Source organism: Ruditapes philippinarum, unplaced genomic scaffold (assembly GCF_026571515.1).
Source record: "Ruditapes philippinarum isolate M1 unplaced genomic scaffold, ASM2657151v2 ctg1384_1_1_1_1, whole genome shotgun sequence".
Lineage (NCBI taxonomy): Eukaryota > Metazoa > Mollusca > Bivalvia > Venerida > Veneridae > Ruditapes > Ruditapes philippinarum.
The window spans coordinates 154,553-170,502 of NW_026852092.1; the positions used below are offsets into that span (position 1 = coordinate 154,553).

At 32.9% G+C, this 15,950-nt stretch overlaps 1 protein-coding gene across 5 annotated transcripts in view; it reads left to right on the forward strand.

Annotated features, from left to right (window-relative positions):
• LOC132749031 (zinc finger CCCH domain-containing protein 10-like) overlaps positions 1 to 15,950 on the forward strand; it is a 219,062-nt gene that overhangs the window by 150,144 nt on the left and 52,968 nt on the right. For all 5 annotated transcript variants that reach the window (XM_060738713.1, XM_060738727.1, XM_060738706.1 and 2 more), the window contains one exon: positions 11,460 to 11,537. The gene's annotated coding sequence lies outside the window, so the exon portion shown is untranslated. The remainder of the gene's footprint in view (positions 1 to 11,459; positions 11,538 to 15,950) is intronic.

Genomic DNA, 15,950 nt, shown 5'->3' on the forward strand with positions numbered 1-15,950 from the left:
CACATAGCACTTAATTTAAACAAAAGCAGTTATAGGTACAATCAAATATGTACTATTAAAGGTCATGTATAACTCCCCTTATAAAATTGCCAAGGAAGGGTCACAGGCATGTAGTGAATGGATTCCCAAACACAACCCAGTAGGGCACACCAAACAAAAACAAAAAATGGGCAAAGCAACTTATTAAACCAAATGTTGAAAACCTGTGCATTGCCTGTATAAAATTCTGGAAACAAGTGATCCCTCGGCAGCATTAATCACAACAAACTTACAAGAGAGTCTCAGACTCGGTTTGATTGAGTCTGTACATGAGGGATTATGAACACGTGCAACATCCCTCACTCCCCCTAAAAGTGAAGGTTTCCAATACATTCTTTTTGTGTTTTAACAATATGTTTACAAAACAAAAGCTGGGCTGGCCAGAATAAACAAAATGTATTCCCTTGGTAAACTAAATGTTGAAAATCTTTACATTCCCAATATTAACTGAATGTTGAAATCCTATACATGTTCGATCTTAACCCAATTTTGAAAAGCTTTTAAACATTTGCTATATTAACCAATTTTGAACACTTGTATTTTTCAAACAAGTTGGAAAGCTATGCATTCCCTTTACAAACCAAATGTTGAAAATCTTTGTATTGAATCTCTTTGTAAACCATATATTTACAAAATGTTAACAAATTTTACCAGCCATATAAAGTGTTGGTGTAAACTGATTGCTGAGGGCCTGGAATTCAGATAGTGAAAAACAACAACTTTTGTCTTTTTCCCAACACTGGTGTTTGTATAAATATATTCAGTAATTGTAATTAAAGCATAGAAAAGTCATATGTTTTTTCCCCCAATTCATTAATCATATATGAAGGACTGTAACATTCTTTTATAGCTGGGGATGTTGACAGAGAAAGATATTAATGGAGCATGTTTCTGGGAACTAATTGATGGCAATTAGTAGTTTGTCAGTACCTGTGTTATCACCATAACTTGTTTTGACTTTTTACCGGCTTTTTCCTCCCACTTTTTCTTTACCCGACATTCTGAATTTTGTGCTCAATCCATCATCCATACAATAGTATGATTATCTGTTTTTTTTTATGCAGAATAAAAATCAGGACTTGTCAAAAGTAAGTGCTGAGGTAGATGCAACAAAAATGTATGCAGTGAATCATTGGAATTTTGTTTCTTTCATTAAGTAGACATTTACTGCTTTGCTTGTCTGGTTCATGAATGGCGATTTGTTATATAAGCGAAGTCAAGGTTGTTTTAAAAATCTTCCACAATTTATGTTGAGTAACATGATTGTACTTGACCTTGCAGAACAAATACAATGCTTTGAGTTTTCAAACTGGTATTGTTTTTTGTTCCAATATATATTATGGACATGCTTTATTTGAATTTGAAACTGCATTAGTAAAAAAAAAGTAACACTCATAAATAATGTTTTCAGTCTGGTACATTTTTAGTTTGAAAATTTAATGAAACTGTGTAATGAATATTTTTTTTGGAATATTACTACTATTTTCAATGCATTGTTTTGTATCATTATTATTTTGTTATAATGGACAAATAAACATGTTTTGAATTAAAGAAAAACATAGATTAAAAAAGATTAAAAGTTGTGCAATGGAAATATCCTGTCTTGCAAGCGAAAATATGTACTAAGTGTTGAATATTCAGATTACCTACACATATGCTTTCAAAATTTTCTGCTGTTACAAAAGTGTATAATTGACAGGTTATCCTTCCTGCTACCTTGACATCTCATTTTTGTGTCGCCTTGAAAAGGTGACATATAGGGGTTACTTTTGTCGGCGGTGTCGGCGGCGTCTGTGTCGTTGTCGGCGTTATTGTCGGCGTCCCCTAAAGCTTGTCCGGAGCATAACTTAGTCACTATAAGTCTGATTGACTTCAAACTTGGTATGCATGCTTCTTTCAATAACGTGAAGTGCAGTGCACAAGAATCGGTACCCTGCAGTTCTTATTTTTTGAGTTATTGCCCTTTGTTAATTTTCATACTTTAATTTTGTCCGGGCCATTTCTCTTCAACTAAAAAAGCTATGGACTTGAAACTTCATGGGATGATAGATCTCATTATTAAGAAGTGCAGTGCTCAAGAATCGGTACTCTGCACTTCCTAATTTTTGAGTTATTGCCCTTTGTTAATTTTCATACTTTATTTTTGTCCGGGCCATTTCTCCTAATGTATAAAAGCCATGGACTTGAAACTTCATAGGATGATAGGTCTCATTAAGAAGAAGTGCAGTGCACAAGAACTGGTACTCTGCATTTCTTATTTTTTGAGTTATTGCCCTTTGTTTATTTACATACTTTAATTTTGTCCAGGCCATTTCTACTTAAGTATAAAAGCTATGGATTTGAAACTTCATAGGATGATAGATCTCATTATTAAGAAGTGCAGTGCACAAGAATCGGTACTCTGCATTTCTTAATTTTTGAGTTATGGCCCTTTGTTAATTTTCATACTTAATTTTTGTCCAGGCCATTTCTCCGAAAGTATAAAAGTTATGGACTTGAAACTTGATAGGATGATAGATCTCATTAAAAAGAAGTGCAGTGCATAAGAACTGATACTCTGCATTTCTTATTTTTGAGTTATTGCCCTTTGTTGATTTTCTTACTTTATTTTTGTCCTGGTCATTTCTCCTCAAGTATGAAAGCTATGGACTTGAAACATCATAGAATGATAGATCTTATTGATAAGAAGTGCAGTGTACAGAAACTGCTGCTCTGCACTTATTATTTTTTTAGTTATTGCCCTTTGTTAATTTTCGTATTTCATTTTTGTCCTGGCCATTTCCCCTAAACTACATTGTTCACAAGGCGACACATCCGACTCGCGGAGTTCTAGTTCAAGATTACTGTCCTCCTGATTTTTGGCATTAATTGTATGTACCTTTGCCCTTAGGTGGGGATTCAGGTTGATTGAATTAAGGTCATTATGGCAAAAAAAGGATTTCCCCACATCTTCTTTTGGATTATATTGAGGAGCATCCAATAGTAACTGCCAGATTCTTGGCTTGAAATGTTACCTTGTCTTCAATTGATAGATTATATAATTATGTACATGTTTAAAATCAGCAATTATGCCTTTAATAATCTGAAGTAATTTTTCTAAAACATTATTTTTTTTTTGCACGCCTACATTTCAACTGATTGAATGATTTTATTTTTGAGTATTGAGAATGTCTCTGCCAATTTGCTTACCGGTAAGATAAATGTTGCTATAAAAAGAAATAAGTGTAGAAATAAGATGTTTAAATTGCTCATTACTTGTTTTAAAGTAGAGAATGGGAAGATTGTGTTTATTCTATATCTTGTATTTTATACAGCTTGTTTACTGTATGAGTTGCATGCAAGTAAAAGTAACAGAACATAGTGCCATAACATGTCAGTTTGTATTACAATGTTTTGGCAGACCACATTTTGCAGGTGAGGAAAAATTTGTATAAGCTGCTATCTCAGTTTTCTTGTATACACTGACAGGCATGATAAGAATTTTGAGTCACCATGACTAACTTTTTTGTGCAAGCGTATTAATTTTATATGCTCAATTTTAGTTGTTTGTTGTCACATTAATTCAAAGTAGAAGACTGCATGTATTATTATAGAGATATTAGAACTCGGTATTAGATATGGGTTTTTCTCAAAATTTTATCTTGGGGGGTTTAATCAAACATAACATTTAATATAATTGCCCCTAAAATTTTACTATAGACTGTTTCTAATTTTCAACAGTTCGTGGAATTTCCAAACTTTTAACAGTTTTACAGTTTTTACTTCACTAAGGGAATTCACTTTCAAACTGAAAAAAAAAGATAATTCAGTTACTTGTTGTTGAGCCTGGTCAGATATTGATATTGGAGCAGCTAGGTCAGTCCCTGCTCTAGGTGACAGCAAAGACTAGGAAAATGATGCCACTCAGATTACTAAGTAAACCATGGTTGTTACAATCATATGAAGTTGTAGAGTTTTCAATTTCAATTCATTTATACCAAGACCTGAGTCACCTAAGTATGTTTTATGATATGAAGTTGATATGATTCCTATTTTTTATGTCAGGAATTTGATATAAATCCCCGGCTGAATAGTATAGTATCATATTGTAGCTTAAAATGAGATATATAAAATAAAAGAACCTATAGCAGGTGGTTTGTACACTTGCTATAAGAACATTTTTTTATATTAAGTAGATGGTTATCACCTGTGATTCAATAAAAATAATTCCGATCTCTGATAATCTGTGAACACTAGGAGCCACTGATGTTATAATCATATACCACAAGTTTTATAGACTAAGGCCAGTATTCACACCTGTGTTTTCTTTAACCTGTGAGACTCTAGGCTTCAATACCTTTGAATTTTGACATTAAATTTCTTAGTGTATAAAGCTCTGTGTCTTTTCTGCAGTTTACAAAAGGGTTTTTTTTTAAATTAGAAAAAAAAATATTCAAAAATGCCTGTATGAAATTAATGCGTTGCAGTATATTTTCTTTTGAGTAAATAGCACATGTACAAAATGGTCAAGATCATTGCTTTACGATTAATTGTGTTAAATAACAGAAACAATTTCAAGAATCAGCCAAAAACTTATGGAAACAACAATTTTACTTTTTTTAAATTTTTATAGAATAGCTCTATACCCTTTAACTTGATAATGCCCTATTTGATGTAGGATTTATAGGTTATTTCACACAAGTGACACGAAAAAAAAAATACTAACATCTCCCCTTTTCACTCACATATATGCACACTAAAATGACCAATTCATCTGTCCACACTGATTTATACCTGATAATGAATGAAAAAATGTATAAATTGGGGAAAAAAGTGTTACTTTTTACTATGTGATCATGATTTCTGCAAGCATCTAGCTACAGGTACACTGCTCCAACATTGTCATGAGTTAAATCCAGTATATTTGGGTATAAATTTTACACCTTAATAAAAAAAAAAATTATGGGTTTGCCTTTCTTCCTCCATTGACTTTGGACCTGAAGTGATATGAGTACTGAGCCACGCTATGCAGGCTTAAACTTGATATACTGCTAGAGCATAAATAGTGAAGCATAAATAGAGTGAAAACATTCAAAGAGATTTTTAAGTCTAAACTTCTGCTTTGTCTGTGACCTATTTTTAATTTTGAGTCTTTTGAGACAAACATACGCACACATGCCAGGATTTTAACAGGTCTGCTAATTATACTTGATGAATTTGATGCATCATACAAAAAACAGACTATAGTACAACAGCTATTTCAAGTACTGTTAATGCATTTACCACAATGCCAGCTATTTAGAACTAATTACCAAAAGGCAACCAGTTGGCAGAAAGGAGTAAAAACATTGAGAGAAAAAAAAACTCTAGTTATTTCCATAGTTCATTGTGTGGAAATTATTTTGCTTGATTACGGTCATGGAAGAAAAGTATACTGGTGTATGGGGTACGAACATCTGGTATACTAATTTTTGTTGGAACACAATCAGTCATTTCATTTCTCTTGTTTCCCAAACAAATTTCAATCATCACACTATGGTAGGGCAGTCCTCCAGGTATTTTACATTGGTATTATGTTTTACGTATAGCTCTTGGCAATAAGTTATTTCCTTGGAGGTCTGGGACATTATTTTTAATTACTATTTTGAGTGCTTAGATTTTTGATTTTCATAATAATGTGAAAAATGTTAACTCTACTGAATTTCTGTAATGGACAGAAGCATTGTTTGGATGCTGTATTTAAATCTTAATGCCAAAGTTGTTCTAACATTTGCTGAAATTTTTATTAATTTCTGACTAGGGTGTTGGGGAAGGGGCCGATCAATGTTATGAGGTTACAGCCAACATTTCTCTCTAAATCTTTCTTCCCCTTGCTGAATGTTTATCATGAACACCACCAGCTTTTAGGAAGTGTCTTTAATTACCAATATTTTAACTGATTTTGGATGTTTTTGACAAAGAAATGCCAGAATTGAAATAAAGCCTGTTAGTCACTACCAGTGTATGTGCAGACTGACCTGGCTTTATACCAGGGAGTTCTCCAGCTGCTTTTATTTTGTCAATTTGAATGTCAGTTTGAACTTACAAAAATAGAGTTATCATTACTGTTAATTGCTGGTTTTTAGGGAGTAATTATCAGGCGGTGAAATCAACTTGATTGATTTCAGGTAACTAACCTAGAGTTTTTATAAATAGATTTTTTCAGTTTCACATTGATGAGAGAATGAACTTTTTAAACCTAGTTTAAATGCTCTCAATGATAAAAGTTAAACATTTGTGAGAAAAAAGTTTGGCCATTGTTTATTGAGTGGTGAGAATGATTTCCTGCATTCTAGAGTAGTTTTTGTGTGAAAAAACTGCATTTAAGATATAATTATCAAGAATATGAATATTTTAAAATGTTGAAAATGGTATATTCTTGATAAAACATTGACGCTGCTGCCCCTGTGTGTCTGCATGAAGCAACAGCACTACAAAGTATGAAGAAGGAAGAAAAGACATGGCTCCATTCCAAAAGATCAGACTAAACCAGACTGATGCAATGTACCCCTTGTTAAAAGCAGAAAGTAACCCAAAGAGAAATAATGAGAGACAAGAACTCTTTTGTTTCAAGTAAGATTACATAATGAGTGTATATATTTTGCTGGCCATTAAACTGCCATGTTACAGATTACTTGGAATCATGGCAGTAATTTATCTAGGTGTAAGGTTTGCTAATCATGCTGAAAATTATAGTTTATAAATGAAAGAATAATAGCTTGTTTTATGAGCTTTATTTCATTATATATAATTGAATAACATGTAAGATTTGGTAAATAAAACAAAATGTAAACAGGCTATACAGATGTTTGTTTTACCATTTGAAATAGTAATCATAGTAATTTCCTGATAATCATAAACTTCATTAGTTTATACATTTTTCTTTAGCTTGATGATGTTGAAAGCTAATCATTCATATATTATCCAGCCAGCTTCCAGTTCTGCCTATTAAGGGTACAGATTTATCTCCTGTACCACTTGAATTTACAACTCCTGGCTTGATGTGCAGATACATTATATTAGTGGATGGCATTCCAGTAAAATTAATTGGTAGGTTTAAAAGCTAGGCTAGGATAGGACATTCTTGCACAGCAGACTGGCGTTTCCGTTAGTTTTACCCATGCCGGAAATTTCATCTGGCATGGGGGGTTCCAGATGAGTCGCGTGCTGTACAATGGCACGCTTAGGATGACGTCATTTTACCGTTATGAATGAAGTTGCAATTTCATACGCTGTTGTAAGAAAGTAGTTACGGTTGTCATGATATAAATTTCTATTGAAAATAAAGATAAAGAATTTAAAATATAATGGAATATGGTAGAATATGCAAGAAAAAATATCTGACATATGTTTGCGGTTCGGATCGGAATATCCGTCCCTCGGTAAATACCCGCCCATGGGCGGTAACGCGGCAAGCCTCGTTACCGCCCAATGGGCGGGTCACCTCGGGACGGATATTCCGATCCGAACCGAAACATATGACAGATATTATTAATAGGATATAGGATAGGATAGGTTAGGTTAGGTTAGGTTAGGTAAGGTTAGGTTAGGTTAGGTTAGGTTAGGTTAGGTTAGGATAGGATAGGTCTGGTCAGGTCAGGACAGGATAGGACAGGATAGGAAAGGAAAGCATAGACCAGGCTAGGATACAATGTGATACAATAATCTTATCTGCAATATTCAGATTATATTCCAAATTGCTTTAAATTTAGAATCTAAGTGTCTTATAATGATGTTCACAGTGTTGAACCAAGTCAAGATTCTAAATTAAAGAAGTCCAGCTGAGAGCAGTCTTTAAGTACTACATGGAACTGATGTTTCCTGGTATATTACAAGGAAGCTTACAATAAAACATAATTTGAATAAATGAAGTCTTGGGTGTTTACAATGTTGGGTATATTAAGGTTATCCACGTCAGACCACTCATACTGATAATTATAGTTACTTAACTATATCAGAATCTTTGGCATTCTCTAACAGATCTAAATTGTATGATGATTATTAAATACCAAAGTTATTTGTAGTTTTAGTAAACGATGGACCTTGTGCAGGAATGAATTTAGACAAAAGTGCATTTTGTTATTACAGCAAAATAATAGGATATGAAGAACACTTTCTGTCAGTAGAAATCATCGTTCATTTCTATTTTCAATGGTTGAACTTTAAATCCCACAGAAACTTTTAAGGACATTATGGTATTATATATCATATGCCAGCTTTAGTGGTAACTGACCTAGTGGTAAGTTTAATGGATAGTTTGTTGCTGGGACTGGTTCTTGTATGACCTGAAACAGTGTATGTGTGACTTTAATCCTGTGACCAGTGCTTCCTCGAAAATAAAACAACAAAGCATTAAATTTTATGATTTCAGGAATTGTCAGAATTTAGTGTTTTCAAGCAGGTAGTTTATCTGACCCTCATAATGGCTTAAACATTGTTAGTGTAACATTAAAACCAATCCAGATCTAAACATTATAACAGAAGTGAGGGTCAACTACATCAAGTATTGAGTGCTTGAATCCCTAGATACTGTTATCTTGTTTGGTGAGACATAGCTGGGACAATATCAATGTGTCAAATGTTTAAATAAACAGATTTCTATGGAAATCCAATAATACCTGAATTTGTACAAGACTGATTGCTTAATGATATTCTTTCCTGTCTCCATGTATTACATGGTGGACCTCAAATGCTTGAACAAATTCGCACTTGGGCTGATTTTTATTTTTCATGTATTGATTTATTAAGAGAAAAAATATTAAATGGCCAAAATATTCTCATAGAAAAGTGCTTGAAAGTAAAGAAATCTATAAAAATATCTGTAACTTTATTTAGAAAGTCATTAAGTATCAAAGTGCTTGAAAGATTTTTCAAGTGCAGAGCAATCTGAAAATAGACAGAAATGTTTGCCACATCATCATCCATATTGACAGATGGTCTTGTCCACTTTAGATTTGGCATCTACAGGTTTTGTTGGTTAAGTACAATCTTGTAATTCCAATAAGCTTAAATGGTTTCTAAGGACTATGTTAGGTAAACATTACATGACTGGTGTGACTTGTTCTTCAGGTTCTGTATATAAGTGATTGTTATTTTGGTTTATTTAAACTTGTAGAGTAAATGAAATTCTCCTTGTACAGGATTAGTTGTCAGATTATATGAGCCGCGTCATGACAAAACCAACGTAATGGGTTTGCGACCAGCATGGATCCAGACCAGCCTGCACAGTCTAATCAGGATCCATGCTGTTCGCTTACAAACCCTATATCATGTAGATAAAATTATAGCGAACAGCATGGATCCTGATCAGACTGCGCGGATGCGCAGGCTGGTCTGGATCCATGCTGGTCGCAAACCCATTATGTTGGTTTTGTCATGACGCGGCTCATATGTACTATTACTGCATCAAGAAAAACAACCAACTTGTTTTAGAGATTGATGTAGAACTGCTGTATTTGTATATTGATTATATTGGGGAGATACATTAGTTTGATATTGACCAGTAAATCTAGTAGCAGATGGTGCTATCTGAAATATCCCATACCTGTCAAAGCTTATCACCTGCAATTACCTGCAATATGTTCCCCAGATAATCTTGACACACTCTTGTGCTATGTTCAAGAACTATTTATTGTGCATTTTTAGACAGGCTTAAAGCTTAATTAAACAAACCTTAGACAGAGTGAATCCATTATAAAATGCATTTGATAAATTGAGAAGTAAATGCTTCTAGATTGTTCAAGACTTGTGTAAGAAATTGTATGATTATATTAAAATGGCATTTTTCAAATGTGAATTATCTTGATTGAGTATGATTATTTTGATGTAGGTAATATCTGTATTTGTTATGAATGTTAAAATGAAGAAAAACAAATGTTCTTGAAATAAGCCACACTCTGCCTTACTGTATTGAGTGGTGAAAGATTTATGGAACTTTATGCACATTTTTTTCCTGGGGTTAAGGAGAGGTTAGACTTCTAGTGATGAATCTACAAAAAAAATGAATATTTAATTTCATGATAGAACTATAAAACTTTCTAGGAAATGAGCCTGCTGACTAAGATTGTTACATTTCTAAAAAGAAAAAGTCGTCAATAAATTCTGTATTGTAATTTTGAACATACATTGAACCATAGTTTATACAACTATCAATTAAACAGCAACTTTAATCTTTTTGGTTAATTTTTATGACAGTTTTGAAATTGACCAATGATGCAATTCCATTTTAGATTGATGCCCATGATTTTTTACCAGAAAGTAAGATTTAAATTGACCTTAATTGTTTTGCCCAACAATTATGTTTAATTAACTGCACTTGCATCCCATCAAGTCAAATGAATTTGGGGATTTAGAATTGTTTTTCCCCCTATAAATTAATTAATACATAATTGGAAAAGTCAGGAACAAACCATACAGCTGTGGAATACTTCAGCAGCCTAATTAAAGCAATCTGTCAATTAAAGTGGTACCCTAGAGTACTTCTGTTTTTATGCCCTTTAAAGAGAAATAGTCTTTTTTATAATGTCAATTATATCTGCTTTGATGCCCTTTAAATCCAGGCATTGTCTTTTTTGTCATGTTCATTAAAGTATCAATAGGGCCATAATGTATTTGATTCTAAACATGTTATTACTTTTTTTAATGTCCATATTATAAATGAGTATAATATACATGTATATGTATTACTAATAAATAAAAACAAAATATGTTTATGTAAACAATAAATACAAGGGTCCAGAGTATCCTTTAGACTTAAATTATAACAACTATTTTGTGATAGCAAACATGTTGTTATAAGGAAATTTAGCCTTATGCCAAAAATCATTTGATACTTTTTGGGGGCTGCCGTCTAAACATCATTGGTTTGCACTGTGCTCTGTATTCAGTCAGTAAATATTCTGAAATTTTCCCTTTAAATGAATCAATGGTTTTAAGTGAAGATTAAAATAATAGGGATAAAGGTTTAAAAAAATTGTACTGATTTATCTCACATTACTATCAATATGAAAATGTTATCAAATGTTATCTAATGAATATTTATATGAGTATAGGTGTTAAAATTTTAATAATAGATAAATATAACACATTCAAAGGTGAAGGCTATTTTGTAGTTTGTACTAACAGTGAGTGTTAATCTGTCAAAGTTATTGCACTTCTGTAATATGTACTTTGTACATTAACAGTGCCCCTTTGGTTAACCTGTTGTAACCTTAATGTTTAATCAAATTTTTCCAGTTTCATACAATATTACTTCAGCAATTTTTTGGGGTTTTTTATTCATAATTGGCTAGTTGTACAGTTGAAACTGTCTGTCATTGAATAAAGACACAGGTCCTTGTCTTTTTTGTTATTCTGCAATATTATAATCATTTCTACAATGTTTTTATTTTCTGTATTTTCAGACCAGAGATAGCAATGTATAATATGCAAGGAGACCAGCTGTCCAGCATATGGTCATTGTGTGTGGTCAACAATCTAAGGTTAGTTTTTATGATGACAATACATACTAATTTACTAGCAAAAAGTGACAAAGTAAGATATAGACAAATGAAGGATTGCTCACATTAATATTCATGAAAGATTTTTATTGTGCACTGATCATGAATTACATCACTGTCTGAAGATCATCCTACTAAACAGTTTATCCTCCTTCTTTTTTTCTTTTTGTTTCTTTTCCCCTCTCAAAAAGTGGTGAATATACTGTAAAGAGGTGGTACATCAATGTGTATGTACATACAGATATGTACTATGTACAGATGTGCTATTATCCTACTCAAATAAGTAACTTAAGAAGTAAGTAACTTGATAGGGCCAGAAGATGACCTGATCTGATTTGTATGTCATTAGGTCAAAAGTTGAGGGCATTACAGTGACACATAATGTAAAATTCTTGTTCAATCATTTACTTCAAAAGGAACATTTGGCATTGTTTATGGCATTGTTTATGGAACTTGGTAGTGACATTTCACATGGCTAGTTAATGACCCCTCTTGTCTTTGAGGTCATTAGGTCAAAGGTCAAGGTTACAGTGACACATAATCAAAAGTATATAACTTTTCAATTTCTTGAGAGGGAATAAGCTGTGGCTTTTTTTTAATCTTTGTAGGATCATTTCACATGGCCAGTAGATAATTCCTAGTTCAAAGGTCAAGGTCACAGTGTCACTTAGTTTGATCAATAGATAAGAAGGAAAAGACATTGTGTATGAATCTTTGCAGGGAGATCACCCATAGCCAGTAGGTGACTCCTGTAGATTTTGTGGTTATAAGGTCAAAGGTTACAGTGACAATCTAATCATCTTGAGAAGGAATAAACTCTGGTTAATGTGTAACTTGGTAGGGACATTACCTGCACCCAGTAGATGACCCTTTTAGATTTTAAGGTCAAAGGTCAAGGCCATAGTTATAACTAAATTTGGTCATATGTTTGTGAAATGTATATAAATATATATTGTATTCTTGTAAAACTTTACCTACATGAAGTATGCATTATTATGTAAATATTGCCACTTTGAAAGGCAAATGTAGTGCCCGGGGCATAAATGCCCTTTGGGGACATTGCTTGTTTTCAATAAATGCACATTTTGAAAATGCAATTGAATTTCTTCCTTTGCTAGCTCATGTCTCTTTAATGCCTAAAATTGTATTTAAATTAAAGTACTAGATATTCATTTTAATTTACAAAGACCTAACAGCTTGTTTTATAATTTTCAAAATCTTTTAAGCCAGTTAATGAAATTCATATCATTTTCAGAGACAATTATCTGTTCATAGGATTTATTAGCTCATCTGTCACAAAGTGACAGGGTGAGCTTTTGTGATCACTTTTCGTCCGGCGTCCGTTCGTCCGTCCGGCGTCCGTTCGTCCGTCCGGCGTCCGTCCGGCGTCCGTCCATAAACTTTTACTTTAAATGACATCTCCTCATAAACCACTAAGCCAATTTCATCCAAACTTCACAGGAATGTTCCTTTGGTGGTCACCTTAAAAATTGTTCAAAGAATTTAATTCCATGCAGAACTCTGGTTGCCATGGCAACCAAAAGAAAAAACTTTAAATATCATCTTTTCAAAAACCATAAGAGGTAGAGCTTAGATATTTAGCATGAAACATTTTCTAGTGAGTGTCTACCAAATTTGTTCAAATAAAAGCCCTGGGGTCAAAATTGGCCCGCCCCGGGGGTCATTGATTTTCCCTATATGTATATAGTAAAAACTTAAAAATCTTCTTTTAAAGAACCCAAAGAGCTAGAGCTAAGATATTTAGCATGAAACATGTTCTAATGGGTGCCTACCAAGTTTGTTCAAATAAAAGCCCTTGGGTCAAAATTGGCCCCGCCCCGGGGGGGGTCATTGATTTTCCCTATATGCATATAGTAAAAACTTAAAAAATCTTCTTTTAAAGAACTCAAAGAGCTATGGCTAAGATATTGAGCATCAAACATGTTCTAATAGGTGTCTACCAAGTTTGTTCAAATAAAAGCCCTGGGGTCAAAATTGGCCCCGCCCCAGGGGGTCATTGATTTTCCCTATATGCATATAGTAAAAACTTAAAAAATCTTCTTTTAAAGATCCAAAAGAGTTAGAGCTAAGATATTTAGCATGAAACATCTTCTTATAAGTGTCTACCAAGTTTGTTCAAATAAAAGCCCTGGGGTCAAAATTGGCCCCGCCCCGGGGGGTCATTGATTTTCCCTATATGCATATAGTAAAAACTTAAAAAATCTTCTTTTAAAGATCCAAAAGAGTTAGAGCTAAGATATTTAGCATGAAACATCTTCTTATAAGTGTCTACCAAGTTTGTTCAAATAAAAGCCCTGGGGTCAAAATTGGCCCCGCCCCGGGGGGTCATTGATTTTCCCTATATGCATATAGTAAAAACTTAAAAAATCTTCTTTTAAAGAAATCAAAGAGCTATGGCTAAGATATTTAGCATCAAACATTTTCTAATAGGTGTCTACCAAGTTTCTTCAAATAAAAGCCCTGGGGTCAAAATTGGCACTACCCCGGGGGTCATTGATTTTCCTTATATGTGTATAGCAAAATCTTAAAAAAATCTTCTTTTAAAAAGCCCAATGAGCTAGCTAGAGCTTAGATGTTTAGCATGAAACATCTTCTTATGGGTGTCTACCAAGATTGTGCAAATAAAAGCCCTTGGGTTAAATTGGCCCTGCAACATTGGGGGGTTGGGGGGCCTATATACAGGTGAGCGACCTAAGGGCCATCATGGCCCTCTTGTATTGATTTTTTTTGTAATTTTTTAATTTACATTTTATGAAACTTATTTCAATTAACATATATTAAGGCTGAAAATCTGGTTAATGAAATTCAATAAAATAGCAGCTAATATTATACAACTCACAACTTTCAGCTGTTTAATATAAAATGTATGTTGTTTTATACAACAACTTAAGCATATCATTAATTAAGTTACTTTAAGATAATTATTTGATGCTAAAACTTATTATTTAGAGGGTTGCTGTTATAAGAAATATATTAACAACTATGGTTTATTTATGAAATTCACATTAGTTTACAAAAATTTAGGACTGTTACAATTATGGAACTTGCCACTTTTTGTTTGAAAACTAGTTTTGTATTTTCATTAGTTAATTGAATTACCTGAGTGTCCCTTAGTTGTCAGTTTCAGCTGTCATTAGAAATTTGCTCCTCCCACTTCTTTTATTAAATATCTTAGCCTTTAAGCACAATATAGTAAATAAATTAAACCTTCTAGCACAACATAGAAAGTAAGTAAATTAAAATTGTTATATCATTATGAAATCCGTGTCGTTTTACAGGGTCTGCTTTAATTATATAGGTACATTATGTTTTAATTGTAAGAAAGATAGTTGTTTCCAGCTGACAAGGATTGTGCATTAGTGTATTAGATCCAGCAAAGTTGCTTTTCAGCTTCCATGGATGGACACAGCTTTGGAGACTGCCGGGGCATTTTCCTTCTTGTAGACTGCTGAAGTATGTAAATCAGTCGAGCAAATTATATTCTGTGTGACTTAAGAGTAATCATTAATATAAGAAAATGTCTTGTATTTTATTTAGAATTCAATATCCATGAAAAGAAGTCAGGTGAAATAATAACTATATTAGATTGAGTGATGTTATACAATTAAAACTCCGCAAAACAAACAAGAAAACAAACAAAATAATAAATTGACTTAAAATGGACACCTGCATGAGATATAAGTTAATTATAATATATTTGTTATATGATATAAGTCTTAAATTTGATATTTAACATTACAATTATGAAAAAGTTTGGAGAAGATCAATTTTGATTGATAAAGTAAATACCAGTCGAAATTATCTGAAGTAGTTACATAATGAACATTATTTCATATCAAAATTGATCTTTGAATATGGAACAGAGCAAACTATGATTAGACAACAAGGATGTGCCTGCTGATCTTGGTCTGAACTGGTTGGTTTGAACAGTCTAAGATCTGAAACTGTGGACATGTTTACAGCTTATGAACCTTTTATACTGACATTCTCAACATCCAAACATTGGGTAGTAAGATTTTATACAGTTTGTCATTAAATACAACATCAAAGTTTTCTTCTTTTAAAATCAAAAGAATAATTTGTGGGGAAAAAATGGCTAAGCAATGCTTTTATAGCAAAAAACGGTTGAACATATTTCACAGGAAATGTGAATTTATGCAGCTGAATGAATTTATTGATGTGATTGATTTACAATTAAAGTGAACACTGCCAGTAAATTACCATTACCACATAGTTAGAGCTAAATTCTCACCAATAATTCCCCATTTCTCTTCATTCAATGCTGTAACGGAGCAGGAAATTTCTGATTTATCTGAGTAATTGTTGAAATTGTATCCCAGTTCCCTGGGTTAAACTCTCAGTACTTCTAGATTT